This window comes from Humulus lupulus, chromosome 6 (assembly GCF_963169125.1).
Source record: "Humulus lupulus chromosome 6, drHumLupu1.1, whole genome shotgun sequence".
Lineage (NCBI taxonomy): Eukaryota > Viridiplantae > Streptophyta > Magnoliopsida > Rosales > Cannabaceae > Humulus > Humulus lupulus.
In genome coordinates this window covers 140,416,020-140,434,478 of record NC_084798.1, presented here as the reverse complement: position 1 = coordinate 140,434,478, position 18,459 = coordinate 140,416,020, and the positions used below count along the sequence as shown (strand labels likewise).

Sequence of the window (18,459 nt, the reverse complement as noted above, 5' to 3'; positions counted from 1 at the left end):
ACCCCTCAAGGAAAACGGAATAAATGACTCTTTAAAGATTTAAAACAGAAAATACAAACTTTTGAGCCGTAAGTGGATTTTTGAAGTACAAAAAAAAAAAAATGATGTTTTCAGGGGTGCAACACGAGGACTTCCCAGGAGGTCACCCATCCTAGTACCACTCTCGCCCAAGCACGCTTAACTGCGGAGTTCTGATGGGATCCGGTGCATTAGTTCTGGTATGATCGCACCCGGAATGTTTGGTCCGCAATATTCATTTATAGCGTACGCGTGTGTCCTCCCTTTTCTCCCTCGGATCTACTAGGAACTTCTTATTCGCTGCTTGTTAGTGACCACGGTGTTAACCCCTCAAGGGAAACGGAATAAATGGCTCTTTAAAGATTTAAAACAGAAAATACAAACTTTTGAGCCGTAAGTGGATTTTTGAAGAACAAAAAAAAAAAAATGATGTTTTCAGGGATGCAACACGAGAACTTCCTAGGAGGTCACCCATCCTAGTACTACTCTCGCTGAAGTACGCTTAACTGCAGAGTTCAGATGGGATCCGGTGCATTAGTGCTGGTATGATCGCACCCCGAATGTTTGGTCCGCAATATTCATTTATAACGAACGCGTGTGTCCTCCCCTTTCTCCCCCAGATTAACTAGGAACTTCTTATTCGCTGCTTCTTAGTAACCATGGTGTTAAACCCTCAAGGGAAACAGAATAAATGACTCTTCAAAGATTTAAAACAGAAAATACAAACTTTTGAGCCGTAAGTGGATTTTTGAAGAACAAAAAAAAAAAAAAATGATGTTTTCAGGGGTGCAACACGAGGACTTCCCAGGAGGTCACCCATCCTAGTACTACTCTCGCCCAAGCACGCTTAACTGCGGAGTTCGGATGGGATCCGGTGCATTAGTGCTGGTATGATGGCAACCGGAATGTTTTGTCCGCAATATTCATTTATAGCGAACGCGTGTGTCCTCCCTTTTCTCCCTCTGATCAACTAGGAACTTCTTATTCGCTGCTTGTTAGTGACCACGGTGTTAACCCTTCAAGGGAAACGGAATAAATGACTCTTTAAAGATTTAAAACAGAAAATACAATCTTTTGAGACGTAAGTAGATTTTTGAAGAAAAAAAAAATGATGTTTTCAGGGGTGCAACACGAGAACTTCCTAGGAGGTCACCCATCCTAGTACTACTCTCGCTGAAGTACGCTTAACTGCGGAGTTCTGATTGGATCCGTTGCATTAGTGCTGGTATGATCGCACCCGGAATGTTTGGTCCGCAATATTCATTTATAGTGAACGCGTTTTTCCTCCCTTTTCTCCCTCGGATCATCTAAGAACTTCTTATTCGCTGTTTGTTAGTGACCACGGTGTTAACCCCTCAAGGGAAACGGAATAAATGACTCTTTAAAGATTTAAAACAGAAAATACAAACTTTTGAGACGTAAGTGGGTTTTTGAAGAACAAAAAAAAAAAAAAATGATGTTTTCAGGGGTGCAACACGAGGAATTCCCAGGAGGTCACCCATCTTAGTACTACTCTCGCCCAAGCACGCTTAACTGCTGAGTTCTGATGGGATCCGGTGCGTTAGTGCAGGTATGATCGAACCTGGAATGTTTGGTTCGCAATATTCATTTATAGTGAACGCGTGTGTCCTCCCTTTTCTCCCTCGGATCATCTAAGAACTTCTTATTCGCTGCTTGTTAGAGACCACGGTGTTAACCCCTCAAGGGAAACGGAATAAATGACTCTTTAAAGATTTAAAACAGAAAATACAAACTTTTGAGCCGTAAGGGGATTTTTGAAGAACAAAAAAAAAAAATGATGTTTTCAGTGGTGCAACACTGGGACTCCCCAGGAGGTCACCCATCCTAGTACTACTCTCGCCCAAGCACGCTTAACTGCGGAGTTCTGATGGGATCCGGTGCATTAGTGCTGGTATGATCGCACCCGGAATGTTTGGTCCGCAATATTCATTTATAGCGAACGCGTGTGTCCTCCCTTTTCTCCCTCGGATCAACTAGGAACTTCTTATTCGCTACTTGTTAGTGACCACGGTGTTAACCCCTCAAGGGAAACGGAATAAATGACTCTTTAAAGATTTAAAACAGAAAATACAAACTTTTGAGCCGTAAGTGGATTTTTGAAGAACAAAAAAAACCAAAAAACACCTTTTGTTAAATGATTCTATTGTGCCCTTAAACCCTGTTTTGATGAACAGAAAATTTAATATAAAAACTCAATTTATAGATAAAATGATTTTTTTTTTATTTAGAGTTGTTTGTTTTATGAATTATTCTACTTTCTTTTTTAAACCAAAAATTAAACAAAACAAATCTTTAGTACCTATTACACGATACAAATTTTAAAATGGTGGTCACATTTTTCAGCTGCCTCAACTTATTAAAACATATTATGCCCTTAAACCCTGTTTTGATAAACAAAAAATTGAATTTTAAAACACATTTTTATAGATGGAATGATTGTCTTTTATTCGGATTTGTTAGTATAATGAATTATTATGTAAATTATTCTACCTTTTTGACCAGGACAACCATAAAAAAATACTAAAGATCAAAATTGAAAAAAAAAAATATAGAAAAGAGGGTACATAGAGTTGAACCTCTGACCAAGTGGCAAAAAAACCAACATTACCCATACAAACTATGATACAATATGGATATCTTAATTTTTCTTAAACATTTCGTGAGATATAAAAGGAAGTAAAATTTTGAAGTTTCATGGGAGTATAATTAACAAATACATCAATAACAATGATTTTCATACATCACTCACCCATTATATCAGTTTATTTTGTTTGAAATAGCATTTTTTTGAGAAATTATTCGCTGCTTGTTAGTGACCACGGTGTTAACCCCTCAAGGGAAACGGAATAAACGACTCTTTAAAGATTTAAAACAGAAAATACAAACTTTTGAGCCGTAAGTGGGTTTTTGAAGTAAAAAAAAAAAGAAAAAGAAATGATTTTTTCAGGGGTGCAACACGAGGACTTCCCAGGGGTCACCCATCGTAGTACTACTCTCGCCCAAGCACGCTTAACTGCGGAGTTCTGATGGGATCCGGTGCATTAGTGCTGGTATGATCGCACCCGGAATGTTTGGTCCGCAATATTCATTTATAGCGAACGCGTGTGTCCTCCCTTTTCTCCCTCGGATCAACTAGGAACTTCTTATTCGCTGCTTGTAAGTGACCATGGTGTTAACCCCTCAAGGGAAACGGAATAAATGACTTTTTAAAGATTTCAAACAGAAAATACAAACTTTTGAGCCGTAAGTGGGATTTTGAAGAACAAAAAAAAAAAAAAATGATGTTTTCAGGGTTGCAACACAAGGACTTCCCAGGAGGTCACCCATCCTGGTACTACTCTCGCCCAAGCACGCTTAACTGCGGAGTTCTGATGGGATCCGGTGCATTAGTGCTGGTATGATCACACCATGAATTTTTGGTCCCCAATATTCATTTATAGCGAACGCGTGTGTCCTTCCTTTTCTCTCTCGGATCAACTAGGAACTTCTTATTCGCTGCTTGTTAGTGACCACGGTGTTAACCCCTCAAGGGAAACGGAATAAATGACTCTTTAAAGATTTAAAGTAGAAAATACAAACTTTTGAGCCGTAAGTGGATTTTTGAAGAACAAAAAAAAAAAAGGAAAATGATGTATTCAGGGGTGCAACACGAGGACTTCCCAGGAGGTCACCCATCCTAGTACTACTCTCGCCCAAGCGCACTTAACTGCGGAGTTCTGATGGGATCCGGTGCATTAGTGCTGGTATGATCGCACCCGGAATGTTTGGTCCGCAATATTCAATTATAGCGAACGCGTGTGTCCTCCCTTTTCTCCCTCGGATCAACTAGGAACTTCTTATTCGCTGCTTGTAAGTGACCATGGTGTTAACCCCTCAAGGGAAACGGAATAAATGACTCTTTAAAGATTTAAAGTAGAAAATACAAACTTTTGAGCCGTAAGTGGATTTTTGAAGAACAAAAAAAAAAAGGAAAATGATGTATTCAGGGGTGCAACACGAGGACTTCCCAGGAGGTCACCCATCCTAGTACTACTCTCGCCCAAGCGCGCTTAAATGCGGAGTTCTGATGGGATCCGGTGCATTAGTGCTGGTATGATCGCACCCGGAATGTTTGGTCCGCAATATTCATTTATAGCGAACGCGTGTGTCCTCCCTTTTCTCCCTCGGATCAACTAGGAACTTCTTATTCGCTGCTTGTAAGTGACCATGGTGTTAACCCCTCAAGGGAAACGGAATAAATGACTTTTTAAAGATTTCAAACAGAAAATACAAACTTTTGAGCCGTAAGTGGGATTTTGAAGAACAAAAAAAAAAAAATGATGTTTTCAGGGATGCAACACAAGGACTTCACAGGAGGTCACCCATCCTGGTACTACTCTCGCCCATGCACGCTTAACTGCGGAGTTCTGATGGGATCCGGTGCATTAGTGCTGGTATGATCACACCATGAATGTTTGGTCCGCAATATTCATTTATAGCGAACGCGTGTGTCCTTCCTTTTCTCTCTCGGATCAACTAGGAACTTCTTATTCGCTGCTTGTTAGTGACCACGGTGTTAACCCCTCAAGGGAAACGGAATAAATGACTCTTTAAAGATTTAAAACAGAAAATACAAACTTTTGAGCCGTAAGTGGGATTTTGAAGAACAAAAAAAAAAAAAAATGATGTTTTCAGGGTTGCAAAAGAAGGACTTCCCAGGAGGTCACCCATCCGGGTACTACTCTCGCCCAAGCACGCTTAACTGCGGAGTTCTGATGGGATCCGGTGCATTAGTGCTGGAATGATCACACCATGAATGTTTGGTCCGCAATATTCATTTATAGCGAACGCGTGTGTCCTTCCTTTTCTCTCTCGGATCAACTAGGAACTTCTTATTCGCTGCTTGTTAGTGACCACGGTGTTAACCCCTCAAGGGAAACGGAATAAATGACTCTTTAAAGATTTAAAACAGAAAATACAAACTTTTGAGCCGTAAGTGGGATTTTGAAGAACAAAAAAAAAAAAAAATGATGTTTTCAGGGTTGCAACACAAGGACTTCCCAGGAGGTCACCCATCCTGGTACTACTCTCGCCCAAGCACGCTTAACTGCGGAGTTCTGATGGGATCCGGTGCATTAGTGCTGGTATGATCACACCATGAATTTTTGGTCCCCAATATTCATTTATAGCGAACGCGTGTGTCCTTCCTTTTCTCTCTCGGATCAACTAGGAACTTCTTATTCGCTGCTTGTTAGTGACCACGGTGTTAACCCCTCAAGGGAAACGGAATAAATGACTCTTTAAAGATTTAAAATAGAAAATACAAACTTTTGAGCCGTAAGTGGATTTTTGAAGAACAAAAAAAAAAAAGGAAAATGATGTATTCAGGGGTGCAACACGAGGACTTCCCAGGAGGTCACCCATCCTAGTACTACTCTCGCCCAAGCGCGCTTAACTGCGGAGTTCTGATGGGATCCGGTGCATTAGTGCTGGTATGATCGCACCCGGAATGTTTGGTCCGCAATATTCAATTATAGCGAACGCGTGTGTCCTCCCTTTTCTCCCTCGGATCAACTAGGAACTTCTTATTCGCTGCTTGTAAGTGACCATGGTGTTAACCCCTCAAGGGAAACGGAATAAATGACTCTTTAAAGATTTAAAGTAGAAAATACAAACTTTTGAGCCGTAAGTGGATTTTTGAAGAACAAAAAAAAAAAGGAAAATGATGTATTCAGGGGTGCAACACGAGGACTTCCCAGGAGGTCACCCATCCTAGTACTACTCTCGCCCAAGCGCGCTTAAATGCGGAGTTCTGATGGGATCCGGTGCATTAGTGCTGGTATGATCGCACCCGGAATGTTTGGTCCGCAATATTCATTTATAGCGAACGCGTGTGTCCTCCCTTTTCTCCCTCGGATCAACTAGGAACTTCTTATTCGCTGCTTGTAAGTGACCATGGTGTTAACCCCTCAAGGGAAACGGAATAAATGACTTTTTAAAGATTTCAAACCGAAAATACAAACTTTTGAGCAGTAAGTGGGATTTTGAAGAACAAAAAAAAAAAAATGATGTTTTCAGGGATGCAACACAAGGACTTCCCAGGAGGTCACCCATCCTGGTACTACTCTCGCCCATGCACGCTTAACTGCGGAGTTCTGATGGGATCCGGTGCATTAGTGCTGGTATGATCACACCATGAATGTTTGGTCCGCAATATTCATTTATAGCGAACGCGTGTGTCCTTCCTTTTCTCTCTCGGATCAACTAGGAACTTCTTATTCGCTGCTTGTTAGTGACCACGGTGTTAACCCCTCAAGGGAAACGGAATAAATGACTCTTTAAAGATTTAAAACAGAAAATACAAACTTTTGAGCCGTAAGTGGGATTTTGAAGAACAAAAAAAAAAAAAAATGATGTTTTCAGGGTTGCAAAAGAAGGACTTCCCAGGAGGTCACCCATCCTGGTACTACTCTCGCCCAAGCACGCTTAACTGCGGAGTTCTGATGGGATCCGGTGCATTAGTGCTGGTATGATCGCACCATGAATTTTTGGTCCCCAATATTCATTTATAGCGAACGCGTGTGTCCTTCCTTTTCTCTCTCGGATCAACTAGGAACTTCTTATTCGCTGCTTGTTAGTGACCACGGTGTTAACCCCTCAAGGGAAACGGAATAAATGACTCTTTAAAGATTTAAAGTAGAAAATACATACTTTTGAGCCGTAAGTGGATTTTTGAAGAACAAAAAAAAAAAAGGAAAATGATGTATTCAGGGGTGCAACACGAGGACTTCCCAGGAGGTCACCCATCCTAGTACTACTCTCGCCCAAGCGCGCTTAACTGCGGAGGTCTGATGGGATCCGGTGCATTAGTGCTGGTATGATGGCACCCGGAATGTTTGGTCCGCAATATTCATTTATAGCGAACGCGTGTGTCCTCCCTTTTCTCCCTCGGATCAACTAGGAACTTCTTATTCGCTGCTTGTAAGTGACCACGGTGTTAACCCCTCAAGGGAAATGGAATAAATGACTCTTTAAAGATTTAAAACAGAAAATACAAACTTTTGACCCGAAAGTGGATTTTTAAAGAACAAAAAAAATATATATATGATGTTTTCAAGGGTGGAACACGAGGTCTTCCCAGGATGTCACCCATCCTATTACTACTCTCACCGACGCACGCTTAACTGCGGAGTTCTGATGGGATCCGGAGCATTAGTAATGGTATGATCGCACCCGGAATGTTTGGTCCGCAATATTCATTTATAACGAACGCGTGTGTCCTCCCTTTTCTCCCTCAGATCTACTAGGAACTTCTTATTCGCTGCTTGTTAGTGACCACGGTGTTAACCCCTCAAGGGAAACAGAATAAATGACTCTTTAAAGATTTCCAACAGAAAATACAAACTTTTGAGCCGTAAGTGGGTATTTGAAGAACAAAAAAAAAAAAATGATGTTTTGAGGGGTACAACACGAGGACTTCCCAGGAGGTCACCCATCCTAGTACTACTCTCGCCCAAGCACGCTTAACTGCGGAGTTCTGATGGGATCCGGTGCGTTAGTGCGGGTATGATCGCACCCGGAATGTTTGGTCCGCAATATTCATTTATAGTGAACGCGTGTGTCCTCCCTTTTCTCCCTCGGATCATCTAAGAACTTCTTATTCGCTGTTTGTTAGTGACCACGGAGTTAACCCCTCAAGGGAAACGGAATAAATGACTCTTTAAAGATTTAAAACAGAAAATACAAACTTTTGAGCCGTAAGTGGATTTGTGAAGAAGAAAAAAAAAATGATGTTTTCAGGGGTGCAACACGAGGACTTCCCAGGAGGTCACCCATCCTAGTACCACTCTCGCCCAAGCACGCTTAACTGCGGAGTTCTGATGGGATCCGGTGCATTAGTTCTGGTATGATCGCACCCGGAATGTTTGGTCCGCAATATTCATTTACAGCGTACGCGTGTGTCCTCCCTTTTCTCCCTCGGATCTACTAGGAACTTCTTATTCGCTGCTTGTTAGTGACCACGGTGTTAACCCCTCAAGGGAAACGGAATAAATTACTCTTTAAAGATTTAAAACAGAAAATACAAACTTTTGAGCCGTAAGTGGGTATTTGAAGAACAAAAAAAAAAAAATGATGTTTTCAGGGGTACAACACGAGGACTTCCCAGGAGGTCACCCATCCTAGTACTACTCTCGCCCAAGCACGCTTAACTGCGGAGTTCTGATGGGATCCGGTGCGTTAGTGCGGGTATGATCGCACCCGGAATGTTTGGTCCGCAATATTCATTTATAGTGAACGCGTGTGTCCTCCCTTTTCTCCCTCGGATCATCTAAGAACTTCTTATTCGCTATTTGTTAGTGACCACGGTGTTAACCCCTCAAGGGAAACGGAATAAATGACTCTTTAAAGATTTAAAACAGAAAATACAAACTTTTGAGACGTAAGTGGGTTTTTGAAGAACAAAAAAAAAAAAATGATGTTTTCAGGGGAGCAACACGAGGACTTCCCAGGAGATCACGCATCCTAGTACTACTCTCGCCCAAGCACGCTTAACTGCAGAGTTCTGATGGGATCCGGTGCAATAGTGCTGGTATGATCGCCCCCGGAATGTTTGGTCCGCAATATTCATTTATAGCGAACGCGAGTGTCCTCCCTTTTCTCCCTCGGATCGACTAGGAACTTCTTATTCGCTGCTTGTTAGTGACCACGGTGTTAACCCCTCAGGGGAAACGGAATAAATTACTCTTTAAAGATTTAAAACAGAAAATACAAACTTTTGAGCCGTAAGTGGGTATTTGAAGAACAAAAAAAAAAAAATGATGTTTTCAGGGGTACAACACGAGGAATTCCCAGGAGGTCACCCATCCTAGTACTACTCTCGCCCAAGCACGCTTAACTGCGGAGTTCTGATGGGATCCGGTGCGTTAGTGCGGGTATGATCGCACCCGGAATGTTTGGTCCGCAATATTCATTTATAGTGAACGCGTGTGTCCTCCCTTTTCTCCCTCGGATCATCTAAGAACTTCTTATTCGCTATTTGTTAGTGACCACGGTGTTAACCCCTCAAGGGAAACGGAATAAATGACTCTTTAAAGATTTAAAACAGAAAATACAAACTTTTGAGACGTAAGTGGGTTTTTGAAGAACAAAAAAAAAAAAATGATGTTTTCAGGGGTGCAACACGAGGACTTCCCAGGAGATCACGCATCCTAGTACTACTCTCGCCCAAGCACGCTTAACTGCAGAGTTCTGATGGGATCCGGTGCAATAGTGCTGGTATGATCGCCCCCGGAATGTTTGGTCCGCAATATTCATTTATAGCGAACGCGAGTGTCCTCCCTTTTCTCCCTCGGATCGACTAGGAACTTCTTATTCGCTGCTTGTTAGTGACCACGGTGTTAACCCCTCAGGGGAAACGGAATAAATGACTCTTTAAAGATTTAAAACAGAAAATACAAACTTTTGAGCCGTAAGTGGATTTTTGAAGAAGAAAAAAAAAATGATGTTTTCAGGGGTGCAACACGAGGACTTCCCAGGAGGTCACCCATCCTAGTACCACTCCCGCCCAAGCACGCTTAACTGCGGAGTTCTGATGGGATCCGGTGCATTAGTTCTGGTATGATCGCACCCGGAATGTTTGGTCCGCAATATTCATTTATAGCGTACGCGTGTGTCCTCCCTTTTCTCCCTCGGATCTACTAGGAACTTCTTATTCGCTGCTTGTTAGTGACCACGGTGTTAACCCCTCAAGGGAAACGGAATAAATTACTCTTTAAAGATTTAATACAGAAAATACAAACTTTTGAGCCGTAAGTGGATATTTGAAGAACAAAAAAAAAAAATGATGTTTTCAGGGATGCAACACGAGAACTTCCTAGGAGGTCACCCATCCTAGTACTACTCTCGCTGAAGTACGCTTAACTGCGGAGTTCAGATGGGATCCGGTGCATTAGTGCTGGTATGATCGCACCCCGAATGTTTGGTCCGCAATATTCATCTATAACGAACGCGTGTGTCCTCCCCTTTCTCCCCCAGATTAACTAGGAACTTCTTATTCGCTGCTTCTTAGTGACCATGGTGTTAACCCCTCAAGGGAAACAGAATAAATGACTCTTTAAAGATTTAAAACAGAAAATACAAACTTTTGAGCCGTAAGTGGATTTTTGAAGAACAAAAAAAAATAAAATGATGTTTTCAGGGGTGCAACACGAGGACTTCCCAGGAGGTCACCCATCCTAGTACTACTCTCGCCCAAGCACGCTTAACTGCGGAGTTCGGATGGGATCCGGTGCATTAGTGCTGGTATGATGGCAACCGGAATGTTTGGTCCGCAATATTCATTTATAGCGAACGCGTGTGTCCTCCCTTTTCTCCCTCTGATCAACTAGGAACTTCTTATTCGCTGCTTGTTAGTGACCACGGTGTTAACCCTTCAAGGGAAACGGAAAAAATGACTCTTTAAAGATTTAAAACAGAAAATACAAACTATTGAGACGTAAGTAGATTTTTGAAGAAAAAAAAATGATGTTTTCAGGCGTGCAACACGAGAACTTCCAAGGAGGTCACCCATCCTAGTACTACTCTCGCTGAAGTACGCTTAACTGCGGAGTTCTGATTGGATCCGTTGCATTAGTGCTGGTATGATCGCACCCGGAATGTTTGGTCCGCAATATTCATTGATAGCGAACGCGTGTGTCCTCCCTTTTCTCCCTCTGATCAACTAGGAACTTCTTATTCGCTGCTTGTTAGTGACCACGGTGTTAACACCTAAAGGGAAACGGAATAAATGACTCTTTAATGACTTAAAACAGAAAATACAAAATTTTGAGCAGTAAGTGGATTTTTGAAGAACAAAAAAAAAAAAAAAAAAGATGTTTTCAGGGGTGCAACACGAGGACTTCCCAGGAGGTCACCCATCCTAGTACTACTCTCGCCCAAGCACGCTTAACTGCGGAGCTCTGATGGGATCCGGTGCATTAGTGCTGGTATAATCGCACCCGGAATGTTTGGTCCGCAATATTCATTTATAGCGAACGCGTGTGTCCTCCCTTTTCTCCCACGAATCAACTAGGAACTTCTTATTCGCTGCTTGTTAGTGACCACGGTGTTAATCCCTCAAGGGAAACGGAATAAATGACTCTTTAAAGATTTAAAACAGAAAATACAAACTTTTGAGCCCTAAGTGGGTTTTTGAAGAACAAAAAAAAAATGATGTTTTCAGGGGTGCAACACGAGGACTTCCCAGGAGATCACGCATCCTAGTACTACTCTCGCCCAAGCACGCTTAACTGCAGAGTTCTGATGGGATCCGGTGCATTAGTGCTGGTATGATCGCCCCCGGAATGTTTGGTCCGCAATATTCATTTATAGCGAACGCGAGTGTCCTCCCTTTTCTCCCTCGGATCGACTAGGAACTTCTTATTCGCTGCTTGTTAGTGACCACGGTGTTAACCCCTCAAGGAAAACGGAATAAATGACTCTTTAAAGATTTAAAACAGAAAATACAAACTTTTGAGCCGTAAGTGGATTTTTGAAGTACAAAAAAAAAAAAATGATGTTTTCAGGGGTGCAACACGAGGACTTCCCAGGAGGTCACCCATCCTAGTACCACTCTCGCCCAAGCACGCTTAACTGCGGAGTTCTGATGGGATCCGGTGCATTAGTTCTGGTATGATCGCACCCGGAATGTTTGGTCCGCAATATTCATTTATAGCGTACGCGTGTGTCCTCCCTTTTCTCCCTCGGATCTACTAGGAACTTCTTATTCGCTGCTTGTTAGTGACCACGGTGTTAACCCCTCAAGGGAAACGGAATAAATGGCTCTTTAAAGATTTAAAACAGAAAATACAAACTTTTGAGCCGTAAGTGGATTTTTGAAGAACAAAAAAAAAAAAATGATGTTTTCAGGGATGCAACACGAGAACTTCCTAGGAGGTCACCCATCCTAGTACTACTCTCGCTGAAGTACGCTTAACTGCAGAGTTCAGATGGGATCCGGTGCATTAGTGCTGGTATGATCGCACCCCGAATGTTTGGTCCGCAATATTCATTTATAACGAACGCGTGTGTCCTCCCCTTTCTCCCCCAGATTAACTAGGAACTTCTTATTCGCTGCTTCTTAGTAACCATGGTGTTAAACCCTCAAGGGAAACAGAATAAATGACTCTTCAAAGATTTAAAACAGAAAATACAAACTTTTGAGCCGTAAGTGGATTTTTGAAGAACAAAAAAAAAAAAAAATGATGTTTTCAGGGGTGCAACACGAGGACTTCCCAGGAGGTCACCCATCCTAGTACTACTCTCGCCCAAGCACGCTTAACTGCGGAGTTCGGATGGGATCCGGTGCATTAGTGCTGGTATGATGGCAACCGGAATGTTTTGTCCGCAATATTCATTTATAGCGAACGCGTGTGTCCTCCCTTTTCTCCCTCTGATCAACTAGGAACTTCTTATTCGCTGCTTGTTAGTGACCACGGTGTTAACCCTTCAAGGGAAACGGAATAAATGACTCTTTAAAGATTTAAAACAGAAAATACAATCTTTTGAGACGTAAGTAGATTTTTGAAGAAAAAAAAAATGATGTTTTCAGGGGTGCAACACGAGAACTTCCTAGGAGGTCACCCATCCTAGTACTACTCTCGCTGAAGTACGCTTAACTGCGGAGTTCTGATTGGATCCGTTGCATTAGTGCTGGTATGATCGCACCCGGAATGTTTGGTCCGCAATATTCATTTATAGTGAACGCGTTTTTCCTCCCTTTTCTCCCTCGGATCATCTAAGAACTTCTTATTCGCTGTTTGTTAGTGACCACGGTGTTAACCCCTCAAGGGAAACGGAATAAATGACTCTTTAAAGATTTAAAACAGAAAATACAAACTTTTGAGACGTAAGTGGGTTTTTGAAGAACAAAAAAAAAAAAAAATGATGTTTTCAGGGGTGCAACACGAGGAATTCCCAGGAGGTCACCCATCTTAGTACTACTCTCGCCCAAGCACGCTTAACTGCTGAGTTCTGATGGGATCCGGTGCGTTAGTGCAGGTATGATCGAACCTGGAATGTTTGGTTCGCAATATTCATTTATAGTGAACGCGTGTGTCCTCCCTTTTCTCCCTCGGATCATCTAAGAACTTCTTATTCGCTGCTTGTTAGAGACCACGGTGTTAACCCCTCAAGGGAAACGGAATAAATGACTCTTTAAAGATTTAAAACAGAAAATACAAACTTTTGAGCCGTAAGGGGATTTTTGAAGAACAAAAAAAAAAAATGATGTTTTCAGTGGTGCAACACTGGGACTCCCCAGGAGGTCACCCATCCTAGTACTACTCTCGCCCAAGCACGCTTAACTGCGGAGTTCTGATGGGATCCGGTGCATTAGTGCTGGTATGATCGCACCCGGAATGTTTGGTCCGCAATATTCATTTATAGCGAACGCGTGTGTCCTCCCTTTTCTCCCTCGGATCAACTAGGAACTTCTTATTCGCTACTTGTTAGTGACCACGGTGTTAACCCCTCAAGGGAAACGGAATAAATGACTCTTTAAAGATTTAAAACAGAAAATACAAACTTTTGAGCCGTAAGTGGATTTTTGAAGAACAAAAAAAACCAAAAAACACCTTTTGTTAAATGATTCTATTGTGCCCTTAAACCCTGTTTTGATGAACAGAAAATTTAATATAAAAACTCAATTTATAGATAAAATGATTTTTTTTTTATTTAGAGTTGTTTGTTTTATGAATTATTCTACTTTCTTTTTTAAACCAAAAATTAAACAAAACAAATCTTTAGTACCTATTACACGATACAAATTTTAAAATGGTGGTCACATTTTTCAGCTGCCTCAACTTATTAAAACATATTATGCCCTTAAACCCTGTTTTGATAAACAAAAAATTGAATTTTAAAACACATTTTTATAGATGGAATGATTGTCTTTTATTCGGATTTGTTAGTATAATGAATTATTATGTAAATTATTCTACCTTTTTGACCAGGACAACCATAAAAAAATACTAAAGATCAAAATTGAAAAAAAAAAATATAGAAAAGAGGGTACATAGAGTTGAACCTCTGACCAAGTGGCAAAAAAACCAACATTACCCATACAAACTATGATACAATATGGATATCTTAATTTTTCTTAAACATTTCGTGAGATATAAAAGGAAGTAAAATTTTGAAGTTTCATGGGAGTATAATTAACAAATACATCAATAACAATGATTTTCATACATCACTCACCCATTATATCAGTTTATTTTGTTTGAAATAGCATTTTTTTGAGAAATTATTCGCTGCTTGTTAGTGACCACGGTGTTAACCCCTCAAGGGAAACGGAATAAACGACTCTTTAAAGATTTAAAACAGAAAATACAAACTTTTGAGCCGTAAGTGGGTTTTTGAAGTAAAAAAAAAAAGAAAAAGAAATGATTTTTTCAGGGGTGCAACACGAGGACTTCCCAGGGGTCACCCATCGTAGTACTACTCTCGCCCAAGCACGCTTAACTGCGGAGTTCTGATGGGATCCGGTGCATTAGTGCTGGTATGATCGCACCCGGAATGTTTGGTCCGCAATATTCATTTATAGCGAACGCGTGTGTCCTCCCTTTTCTCCCTCGGATCAACTAGGAACTTCTTATTCGCTGCTTGTAAGTGACCATGGTGTTAACCCCTCAAGGGAAACGGAATAAATGACTTTTTAAAGATTTCAAACAGAAAATACAAACTTTTGAGCCGTAAGTGGGATTTTGAAGAACAAAAAAAAAAAAAAATGATGTTTTCAGGGTTGCAACACAAGGACTTCCCAGGAGGTCACCCATCCTGGTACTACTCTCGCCCAAGCACGCTTAACTGCGGAGTTCTGATGGGATCCGGTGCATTAGTGCTGGTATGATCACACCATGAATTTTTGGTCCCCAATATTCATTTATAGCGAACGCGTGTGTCCTTCCTTTTCTCTCTCGGATCAACTAGGAACTTCTTATTCGCTGCTTGTTAGTGACCACGGTGTTAACCCCTCAAGGGAAACGGAATAAATGACTCTTTAAAGATTTAAAGTAGAAAATACAAACTTTTGAGCCGTAAGTGGATTTTTGAAGAACAAAAAAAAAAAAGGAAAATGATGTATTCAGGGGTGCAACACGAGGACTTCCCAGGAGGTCACCCATCCTAGTACTACTCTCGCCCAAGCGCACTTAACTGCGGAGTTCTGATGGGATCCGGTGCATTAGTGCTGGTATGATCGCACCCGGAATGTTTGGTCCGCAATATTCAATTATAGCGAACGCGTGTGTCCTCCCTTTTCTCCCTCGGATCAACTAGGAACTTCTTATTCGCTGCTTGTAAGTGACCATGGTGTTAACCCCTCAAGGGAAACGGAATAAATGACTCTTTAAAGATTTAAAGTAGAAAATACAAACTTTTGAGCCGTAAGTGGATTTTTGAAGAACAAAAAAAAAAAGGAAAATGATGTATTCAGGGGTGCAACACGAGGACTTCCCAGGAGGTCACCCATCCTAGTACTACTCTCGCCCAAGCGCGCTTAAATGCGGAGTTCTGATGGGATCCGGTGCATTAGTGCTGGTATGATCGCACCCGGAATGTTTGGTCCGCAATATTCATTTATAGCGAACGCGTGTGTCCTCCCTTTTCTCCCTCGGATCAACTAGGAACTTCTTATTCGCTGCTTGTAAGTGACCATGGTGTTAACCCCTCAAGGGAAACGGAATAAATGACTTTTTAAAGATTTCAAACAGAAAATACAAACTTTTGAGCCGTAAGTGGGATTTTGAAGAACAAAAAAAAAAAAATGATGTTTTCAGGGATGCAACACAAGGACTTCACAGGAGGTCACCCATCCTGGTACTACTCTCGCCCATGCACGCTTAACTGCGGAGTTCTGATGGGATCCGGTGCATTAGTGCTGGTATGATCACACCATGAATGTTTGGTCCGCAATATTCATTTATAGCGAACGCGTGTGTCCTTCCTTTTCTCTCTCGGATCAACTAGGAACTTCTTATTCGCTGCTTGTTAGTGACCACGGTGTTAACCCCTCAAGGGAAACGGAATAAATGACTCTTTAAAGATTTAAAACAGAAAATACAAACTTTTGAGCCGTAAGTGGGATTTTGAAGAACAAAAAAAAAAAAAAATGATGTTTTCAGGGTTGCAAAAGAAGGACTTCCCAGGAGGTCACCCATCCGGGTACTACTCTCGCCCAAGCACGCTTAACTGCGGAGTTCTGATGGGATCCGGTGCATTAGTGCTGGAATGATCACACCATGAATGTTTGGTCCGCAATATTCATTTATAGCGAACGCGTGTGTCCTTCCTTTTCTCTCTCGGATCAACTAGGAACTTCTTATTCGCTGCTTGTTAGTGACCACGGTGTTAACCCCTCAAGGGAAACGGAATAAATGACTCTTTAAAGATTTAAAACAGAAAATACAAACTTTTGAGCCGTAAGTGGGATTTTGAAGAACAAAAAAAAAAAAAAATGATGTTTTCAGGGTTGCAACACAAGGACTTCCCAGGAGGTCACCCATCCTGGTACTACTCTCGCCCAAGCACGCTTAACTGCGGAGTTCTGATGGGATCCGGTGCATTAGTGCTGGTATGATCACACCATGAATTTTTGGTCCCCAATATTCATTTATAGCGAACGCGTGTGTCCTTCCTTTTCTCTCTCGGATCAACTAGGAACTTCTTATTCGCTGCTTGTTAGTGACCACGGTGTTAACCCCTCAAGGGAAACGGAATAAATGACTCTTTAAAGATTTAAAACAGAAAATACAAACTTTTGAGCCGTAAGTGGGATTTTGAAGAACAAAAAAAAAAAAAATGATGTTTTCAGGGTTGCAAAAGAAGGACTTCCCAGGAGGTCACCCATCCGGGTACTACTCTCGCCCAAGCACGCTTAACTGCGGAGTTCTGATGGGATCCGGTGCATTAGTGCTGGAATGATCACACCATGAATGTTTGGTCCGCAATATTCATTTATAGCGAACGCGTGTGTCCTTCCTTTTCTCTCTCGGATCAACTAGGAACTTCTTATTCGCTGCTTGTTAGTGACCACGGTGTTAACCCCTCAAGGGAAACGGAATAAATGACTCTTTAAAGATTTAAAACAGAAAATACAAACTTTTGAGCCGTAAGTGGGATTTTGAAGAACAAAAAAAAAAAAAAATGATGTTTTCAGGGTTGCAACACAAGGACTTCCCAGGAGGTCACCCATCCTGGTACTACTCTCGCCCAAGCACGCTTAACTGCGGAGTTCTGATGGGATCCGGTGCATTAGTGCTGGTATGATCACACCATGAATTTTTGGTCCCCAATATTCATTTATAGCGAACGCGTGTGTCCTTCCTTTTCTCTCTCGGATCAACTAGGAACTTCTTATTCGCTGCTTGTTAGTGACCACGGTGTTAACCCCTCAAGGGAAACGGAATAAATGACTCTTTAAAGATTTAAAATAGAAAATACAAACTTTTGAGCCGTAAGTGGATTTTTGAAGAACAAAAAAAAAAAAGGAAAATGATGTATTCAGGGGTGCAACACGAGGACTTCCCAGGAGGTCACCCATCCTAGTACTACTCTCGCCCAAGCGCGCTTAACTGCGGAGTTCTGATGGGATCCGGTGCATTAGTGCTGGTATGATCGCACCCGGAATGTTTGGTCCGCAATATTCAATTATAGCGAACGCGTGTGTCCTCCCTTTTCTCCCTCGGATCAACTAGGAACTTCTTATTCGCTGCTTGTAAGTGACCATGGTGTTAACCCCTCAAGGGAAACGGAATAAATGACTCTTTAAAGATTTAAAGTAGAAAATACAAACTTTTGAGCCGTAAGTGGATTTTTGAAGAACAAAAAAAAAAAGGAAAATGATGTATTCAGGGGTGCAACACGAGGACTTCCCAGGAGGTCACCCATCCTAGTACTACTCTCGCCCAAGCGCGCTTAAATGCGGAGTTCTGATGGGATCCGGTGCATTAGTGCTGGTATGATCGCACCCGGAATGTTTGGTCCGCAATATTCATTTATAGCGAACGCGTGTGTCCTCCCTTTTCTCCCTCGGATCAACTAGGAACTTCTTATTCGCTGCTTGTAAGTGACCATGGTGTTAACCCCTCAAGGGAAACGGAATAAATGACTTTTTAAAGATTTCAAACCGAAAATACAAACTTTTGAGCAGTAAGTGGGATTTTGAAGAACAAAAAAAAAAAAATGATGTTTTCAGGGATGCAACACAAGGACTTCCCAGGAGGTCACCCATCCTGGTACTACTCTCGCCCATGCACGCTTAACTGCGGAGTTCTGATGGGATCCGGTGCATTAGTGCTGGTATGATCACACCATGAATGTTTGGTCCGCAATATTCATTTATAGCGAACGCGTGTGTCCTTCCTTTTCTCTCTCGGATCAACTAGGAACTTCTTATTCGCT

General features: G+C 41.7%; 47 non-coding genes and 2 pseudogenes across 47 annotated transcripts; all 49 read right to left on the bottom strand.

The window, feature by feature from the left end:
- Positions 1–113: 113 nt before the first annotated feature.
- On the bottom strand, positions 114–232 carry LOC133787425 (5S ribosomal RNA). Its single transcript, XR_009872448.1, has one exon. It is a non-coding gene; the product is annotated as a 5S ribosomal RNA (ribosomal RNA).
- A 224-nt stretch (positions 233–456) lies between these two features.
- On the bottom strand, positions 457–575 carry LOC133786882 (5S ribosomal RNA). The gene has a single exon (XR_009872023.1). It is a non-coding gene; the product is annotated as a 5S ribosomal RNA (ribosomal RNA).
- A 226-nt stretch (positions 576–801) lies between these two features.
- LOC133787814 (5S ribosomal RNA) lies at positions 802–920 on the bottom strand. Its single transcript, XR_009872806.1, has one exon. It is a non-coding gene; the product is annotated as a 5S ribosomal RNA (ribosomal RNA).
- Positions 921–1,138: 218 nt separating this feature from the next.
- Positions 1,139–1,257, bottom strand: LOC133787048 (5S ribosomal RNA). Its single transcript, XR_009872182.1, has one exon. It is a non-coding gene; the product is annotated as a 5S ribosomal RNA (ribosomal RNA).
- A 226-nt stretch (positions 1,258–1,483) lies between these two features.
- Positions 1,484–1,602, bottom strand: LOC133786650 (5S ribosomal RNA). Its single transcript, XR_009871797.1, has one exon. It is a non-coding gene; the product is annotated as a 5S ribosomal RNA (ribosomal RNA).
- Positions 1,603–1,825: 223 nt separating this feature from the next.
- LOC133786372 (5S ribosomal RNA) lies at positions 1,826–1,944 on the bottom strand. Its single transcript, XR_009871536.1, has one exon. It is a non-coding gene; the product is annotated as a 5S ribosomal RNA (ribosomal RNA).
- A 1,041-nt stretch (positions 1,945–2,985) lies between these two features.
- Positions 2,986–3,103, bottom strand: LOC133787388 (5S ribosomal RNA). The gene has a single exon (XR_009872414.1). It is a non-coding gene; the product is annotated as a 5S ribosomal RNA (ribosomal RNA).
- Positions 3,104–3,329: 226 nt separating this feature from the next.
- On the bottom strand, positions 3,330–3,448 carry LOC133787951 (5S ribosomal RNA). Its single transcript, XR_009872937.1, has one exon. It is a non-coding gene; the product is annotated as a 5S ribosomal RNA (ribosomal RNA).
- Positions 3,449–3,677: 229 nt separating this feature from the next.
- LOC133786965 (5S ribosomal RNA) lies at positions 3,678–3,796 on the bottom strand. Its single transcript, XR_009872102.1, has one exon. It is a non-coding gene; the product is annotated as a 5S ribosomal RNA (ribosomal RNA).
- Positions 3,797–4,024: 228 nt separating this feature from the next.
- Positions 4,025–4,143, bottom strand: LOC133787913 (5S ribosomal RNA). Its single transcript, XR_009872901.1, has one exon. It is a non-coding gene; the product is annotated as a 5S ribosomal RNA (ribosomal RNA).
- A 224-nt stretch (positions 4,144–4,367) lies between these two features.
- Positions 4,368–4,486, bottom strand: LOC133786388 (5S ribosomal RNA). The gene has a single exon (XR_009871551.1). It is a non-coding gene; the product is annotated as a 5S ribosomal RNA (ribosomal RNA).
- Positions 4,487–4,712: 226 nt separating this feature from the next.
- On the bottom strand, positions 4,713–4,831 carry LOC133786960 (5S ribosomal RNA). The gene has a single exon (XR_009872097.1). It is a non-coding gene; the product is annotated as a 5S ribosomal RNA (ribosomal RNA).
- Positions 4,832–5,057: 226 nt separating this feature from the next.
- On the bottom strand, positions 5,058–5,176 carry LOC133787949 (5S ribosomal RNA). The gene has a single exon (XR_009872935.1). It is a non-coding gene; the product is annotated as a 5S ribosomal RNA (ribosomal RNA).
- A 229-nt stretch (positions 5,177–5,405) lies between these two features.
- LOC133788127 (5S ribosomal RNA) lies at positions 5,406–5,524 on the bottom strand. The gene has a single exon (XR_009873103.1). It is a non-coding gene; the product is annotated as a 5S ribosomal RNA (ribosomal RNA).
- Positions 5,525–5,752: 228 nt separating this feature from the next.
- LOC133787912 (5S ribosomal RNA) lies at positions 5,753–5,871 on the bottom strand. Its single transcript, XR_009872900.1, has one exon. It is a non-coding gene; the product is annotated as a 5S ribosomal RNA (ribosomal RNA).
- Positions 5,872–6,095: 224 nt separating this feature from the next.
- Positions 6,096–6,214, bottom strand: LOC133787972 (5S ribosomal RNA). The gene has a single exon (XR_009872957.1). It is a non-coding gene; the product is annotated as a 5S ribosomal RNA (ribosomal RNA).
- Positions 6,215–6,440: 226 nt separating this feature from the next.
- Positions 6,441–6,559, bottom strand: LOC133786691 (5S ribosomal RNA). The gene has a single exon (XR_009871836.1). It is a non-coding gene; the product is annotated as a 5S ribosomal RNA (ribosomal RNA).
- Positions 6,560–6,788: 229 nt separating this feature from the next.
- Positions 6,789–6,907, bottom strand: LOC133788086 (5S ribosomal RNA). Its single transcript, XR_009873065.1, has one exon. It is a non-coding gene; the product is annotated as a 5S ribosomal RNA (ribosomal RNA).
- A 227-nt stretch (positions 6,908–7,134) lies between these two features.
- On the bottom strand, positions 7,135–7,253 carry LOC133787177 (5S ribosomal RNA; annotated as a pseudogene).
- Positions 7,254–7,477: 224 nt separating this feature from the next.
- Positions 7,478–7,596, bottom strand: LOC133786894 (5S ribosomal RNA). Its single transcript, XR_009872035.1, has one exon. It is a non-coding gene; the product is annotated as a 5S ribosomal RNA (ribosomal RNA).
- Positions 7,597–7,817: 221 nt separating this feature from the next.
- Positions 7,818–7,936, bottom strand: LOC133787413 (5S ribosomal RNA). The gene has a single exon (XR_009872437.1). It is a non-coding gene; the product is annotated as a 5S ribosomal RNA (ribosomal RNA).
- A 224-nt stretch (positions 7,937–8,160) lies between these two features.
- Positions 8,161–8,279, bottom strand: LOC133786883 (5S ribosomal RNA). The gene has a single exon (XR_009872024.1). It is a non-coding gene; the product is annotated as a 5S ribosomal RNA (ribosomal RNA).
- Positions 8,280–8,503: 224 nt separating this feature from the next.
- On the bottom strand, positions 8,504–8,622 carry LOC133786272 (5S ribosomal RNA). The gene has a single exon (XR_009871440.1). It is a non-coding gene; the product is annotated as a 5S ribosomal RNA (ribosomal RNA).
- Positions 8,623–8,846: 224 nt separating this feature from the next.
- LOC133787011 (5S ribosomal RNA) lies at positions 8,847–8,965 on the bottom strand. The gene has a single exon (XR_009872147.1). It is a non-coding gene; the product is annotated as a 5S ribosomal RNA (ribosomal RNA).
- Positions 8,966–9,189: 224 nt separating this feature from the next.
- LOC133786385 (5S ribosomal RNA) lies at positions 9,190–9,308 on the bottom strand. Its single transcript, XR_009871548.1, has one exon. It is a non-coding gene; the product is annotated as a 5S ribosomal RNA (ribosomal RNA).
- A 221-nt stretch (positions 9,309–9,529) lies between these two features.
- On the bottom strand, positions 9,530–9,648 carry LOC133787767 (5S ribosomal RNA). The gene has a single exon (XR_009872769.1). It is a non-coding gene; the product is annotated as a 5S ribosomal RNA (ribosomal RNA).
- A 223-nt stretch (positions 9,649–9,871) lies between these two features.
- LOC133786772 (5S ribosomal RNA) lies at positions 9,872–9,990 on the bottom strand. The gene has a single exon (XR_009871916.1). It is a non-coding gene; the product is annotated as a 5S ribosomal RNA (ribosomal RNA).
- Positions 9,991–10,215: 225 nt separating this feature from the next.
- Positions 10,216–10,334, bottom strand: LOC133787801 (5S ribosomal RNA). The gene has a single exon (XR_009872797.1). It is a non-coding gene; the product is annotated as a 5S ribosomal RNA (ribosomal RNA).
- A 217-nt stretch (positions 10,335–10,551) lies between these two features.
- Positions 10,552–10,670, bottom strand: LOC133787102 (5S ribosomal RNA; annotated as a pseudogene).
- A 228-nt stretch (positions 10,671–10,898) lies between these two features.
- LOC133786734 (5S ribosomal RNA) lies at positions 10,899–11,017 on the bottom strand. The gene has a single exon (XR_009871879.1). It is a non-coding gene; the product is annotated as a 5S ribosomal RNA (ribosomal RNA).
- Positions 11,018–11,238: 221 nt separating this feature from the next.
- LOC133788144 (5S ribosomal RNA) lies at positions 11,239–11,357 on the bottom strand. Its single transcript, XR_009873120.1, has one exon. It is a non-coding gene; the product is annotated as a 5S ribosomal RNA (ribosomal RNA).
- Positions 11,358–11,581: 224 nt separating this feature from the next.
- Positions 11,582–11,700, bottom strand: LOC133787400 (5S ribosomal RNA). The gene has a single exon (XR_009872425.1). It is a non-coding gene; the product is annotated as a 5S ribosomal RNA (ribosomal RNA).
- A 224-nt stretch (positions 11,701–11,924) lies between these two features.
- On the bottom strand, positions 11,925–12,043 carry LOC133786881 (5S ribosomal RNA). Its single transcript, XR_009872022.1, has one exon. It is a non-coding gene; the product is annotated as a 5S ribosomal RNA (ribosomal RNA).
- Positions 12,044–12,269: 226 nt separating this feature from the next.
- Positions 12,270–12,388, bottom strand: LOC133787790 (5S ribosomal RNA). Its single transcript, XR_009872790.1, has one exon. It is a non-coding gene; the product is annotated as a 5S ribosomal RNA (ribosomal RNA).
- Positions 12,389–12,606: 218 nt separating this feature from the next.
- LOC133787046 (5S ribosomal RNA) lies at positions 12,607–12,725 on the bottom strand. Its single transcript, XR_009872180.1, has one exon. It is a non-coding gene; the product is annotated as a 5S ribosomal RNA (ribosomal RNA).
- Positions 12,726–12,951: 226 nt separating this feature from the next.
- On the bottom strand, positions 12,952–13,070 carry LOC133786649 (5S ribosomal RNA). The gene has a single exon (XR_009871796.1). It is a non-coding gene; the product is annotated as a 5S ribosomal RNA (ribosomal RNA).
- Positions 13,071–13,293: 223 nt separating this feature from the next.
- LOC133786371 (5S ribosomal RNA) lies at positions 13,294–13,412 on the bottom strand. Its single transcript, XR_009871535.1, has one exon. It is a non-coding gene; the product is annotated as a 5S ribosomal RNA (ribosomal RNA).
- A 1,041-nt stretch (positions 13,413–14,453) lies between these two features.
- On the bottom strand, positions 14,454–14,571 carry LOC133787377 (5S ribosomal RNA). Its single transcript, XR_009872403.1, has one exon. It is a non-coding gene; the product is annotated as a 5S ribosomal RNA (ribosomal RNA).
- Positions 14,572–14,797: 226 nt separating this feature from the next.
- LOC133787948 (5S ribosomal RNA) lies at positions 14,798–14,916 on the bottom strand. The gene has a single exon (XR_009872934.1). It is a non-coding gene; the product is annotated as a 5S ribosomal RNA (ribosomal RNA).
- A 229-nt stretch (positions 14,917–15,145) lies between these two features.
- On the bottom strand, positions 15,146–15,264 carry LOC133786954 (5S ribosomal RNA). Its single transcript, XR_009872091.1, has one exon. It is a non-coding gene; the product is annotated as a 5S ribosomal RNA (ribosomal RNA).
- A 228-nt stretch (positions 15,265–15,492) lies between these two features.
- On the bottom strand, positions 15,493–15,611 carry LOC133787911 (5S ribosomal RNA). Its single transcript, XR_009872899.1, has one exon. It is a non-coding gene; the product is annotated as a 5S ribosomal RNA (ribosomal RNA).
- Positions 15,612–15,835: 224 nt separating this feature from the next.
- On the bottom strand, positions 15,836–15,954 carry LOC133786387 (5S ribosomal RNA). Its single transcript, XR_009871550.1, has one exon. It is a non-coding gene; the product is annotated as a 5S ribosomal RNA (ribosomal RNA).
- A 226-nt stretch (positions 15,955–16,180) lies between these two features.
- On the bottom strand, positions 16,181–16,299 carry LOC133786959 (5S ribosomal RNA). The gene has a single exon (XR_009872096.1). It is a non-coding gene; the product is annotated as a 5S ribosomal RNA (ribosomal RNA).
- Positions 16,300–16,525: 226 nt separating this feature from the next.
- On the bottom strand, positions 16,526–16,644 carry LOC133787947 (5S ribosomal RNA). Its single transcript, XR_009872933.1, has one exon. It is a non-coding gene; the product is annotated as a 5S ribosomal RNA (ribosomal RNA).
- Positions 16,645–16,869: 225 nt separating this feature from the next.
- LOC133786958 (5S ribosomal RNA) lies at positions 16,870–16,988 on the bottom strand. Its single transcript, XR_009872095.1, has one exon. It is a non-coding gene; the product is annotated as a 5S ribosomal RNA (ribosomal RNA).
- Positions 16,989–17,214: 226 nt separating this feature from the next.
- On the bottom strand, positions 17,215–17,333 carry LOC133787946 (5S ribosomal RNA). Its single transcript, XR_009872932.1, has one exon. It is a non-coding gene; the product is annotated as a 5S ribosomal RNA (ribosomal RNA).
- Positions 17,334–17,562: 229 nt separating this feature from the next.
- On the bottom strand, positions 17,563–17,681 carry LOC133788114 (5S ribosomal RNA). The gene has a single exon (XR_009873091.1). It is a non-coding gene; the product is annotated as a 5S ribosomal RNA (ribosomal RNA).
- A 228-nt stretch (positions 17,682–17,909) lies between these two features.
- Positions 17,910–18,028, bottom strand: LOC133787910 (5S ribosomal RNA). The gene has a single exon (XR_009872898.1). It is a non-coding gene; the product is annotated as a 5S ribosomal RNA (ribosomal RNA).
- Positions 18,029–18,252: 224 nt separating this feature from the next.
- On the bottom strand, positions 18,253–18,371 carry LOC133787971 (5S ribosomal RNA). The gene has a single exon (XR_009872956.1). It is a non-coding gene; the product is annotated as a 5S ribosomal RNA (ribosomal RNA).
- Positions 18,372–18,459: the final 88 nt, after the last annotated feature.